Source organism: Bos taurus, chromosome 9 (genome assembly GCF_002263795.3).
Source record: "Bos taurus isolate L1 Dominette 01449 registration number 42190680 breed Hereford chromosome 9, ARS-UCD2.0, whole genome shotgun sequence".
Classification (NCBI taxonomy): Eukaryota; Metazoa; Chordata; class Mammalia; order Artiodactyla; family Bovidae; genus Bos; species Bos taurus.
Window position 1 is genome coordinate 93,860,224 of NC_037336.1, and position 1,750 is coordinate 93,861,973.

Consider the following 1,750-nt stretch of genomic DNA (forward strand, 5'->3'; position numbering starts at 1 on the left):
AAGTGTTCAATTTTATAAGCAAATTTTTAAATTTATTATATCATGAGCCTTTTCGTGTCATTAATTTTTCTAAAGTTTGAATCTTAGTGGCTGCCTTGGGCTCCATTTATTTCACCAATCCCCTATTGTTGGACATTTATGTCTTTTCCAAATTTTCACCACCATAAAAAATGCTGCGGTGAATGTCCTAGAAGATAAATCTCTGTGACTATCTCTAATTAATTCATTAAGATAAATTCCTGGTATAAATTCCTGTAAAAACAATGTATCAAGTGGGATGACTATATTTAAAGCTATTTGGACACATTGTCACGGTACACGCAGAGGAAATCACATCTTTGAAAATCCCAAGCATACAAAGGGTCCAGCTCCCTGACCCAGCCCGCTCTATCTTTTTCCCCTAAATTTGATAGACAAAAAAGACCTTTTATTGTTTGGTTTTCATTTCTTTGTGAACACAATTGAATATTTTAAAATACATTCTTAACTCATGTTTTGTCTTTTGGAAAATTTCTCTCTGTATCTTTTGTTGATTTCTCTACCAGATTATTACTCTTTCATAAAAGTATTCCTGACCTCAGTCTCCTTCTCCGCAAAAAGAATCGCTTGGACCAAATGACCTCTTGACCCCAAGGTCATTTCAAAGAGCTCAGATCTTCCTCTCTGCTGTTACCCTCCCCTCATCAGCAGCCTGCCCAGGTCTCTAAACCTATCAGTGTAGCTCCAGGAAAACCTGAATTTCAAATGTCAGCCTGGGTTGAGTTTCACACTTAAGTCAGGTGGGTGATCAGACTCACAGCTCTGAGTGGGAGCCAGTCTGTCCCCGAGGAAAGGGTCCAGGCTGAAGTCTCTGAGTTCCACTGGGTGTGGGCAGTCCTACCTGCTGCAGAAATGCCTGATGGGTGCCAGCCTCCGCCCCTTATCAGTTGAGGAAATGATGACACATCCATAAAAATGTAAATCTTGTGACATGGAAGAACTTATTTTTAAATAAGAAAAGCAGACTCCAGGAGAATGGAAGCCCTTGCACACGTGCTCCCGTGCACACTCAGAGAATGGCATCTGGAAGCACGTTCTGCAACGTAGTAACAATTTCCATCACTAGGAAGTGGGGTCACCAGTTTTCACTTAGTTCCTATAATTTGTGCTTTTCCACACAAATGTGAATATTGATCGGTGAGCAGGGCTGCTTTCCCTTTCCTTTAAGGTAATGCCCACATGTGAACCCCAGGGCAGCTGCCCGCTGAACTCAGGTCCCCGGGGCCACGTGTCAGTGGCTTCGGGCAGCTCTGGGTGGAACCTCGTTACGTTGTCTGCTGGGTTTTGTTGGCCCTCGTCAGCCCTCAGAGGCCTGGCTCCGGTGCGTAGAAGAGGGTTTCTTCAGAAAGAATGTTCTCCCACTGGGTCTTTTGGGGTCTCTGCGCCTGGTGCCACAGCCTCCTGAAATAGGGGTTCTCGGGGGACAGAATTCAGTGCTCTACCCTCCCAGGCCAACAGGAAAACATGGTCCAGGAATTCACCATTTACCTGCCTGGCACAATCGCCCCACCCTCACACACACACGCGTGTGCACATGCATGCTTCTCAAAGCAAGACGAAGCCGACCTCTTAGGCCCGGGGTCTCTGGCTGCCTCTCCACGGCTGGTTTTCTGAGGACCTAAAACAGCTGTATTGTTGTGACAACTGGAATCAAGGCTGCAGCCCTGTCAGGGAGGGGCGCTGGTGAAAGAGATGTTTAGGCACTCCTGCG

The 1,750-nt window shown here is 45.9% G+C and overlaps 1 non-coding gene across 1 annotated transcript; it reads left to right on the forward strand.

The window, feature by feature from the left end:
* Window positions 1-1,304: 1,304 nt before the first annotated feature.
* MIR2481 (microRNA mir-2481) lies at window positions 1,305-1,368 on the forward strand. Its single transcript, NR_031271.1, has one exon. It is a non-coding gene; the product is annotated as a microRNA mir-2481 (primary transcript).
* The last annotated feature ends 382 nt before the right edge of the window (window positions 1,369-1,750 follow it).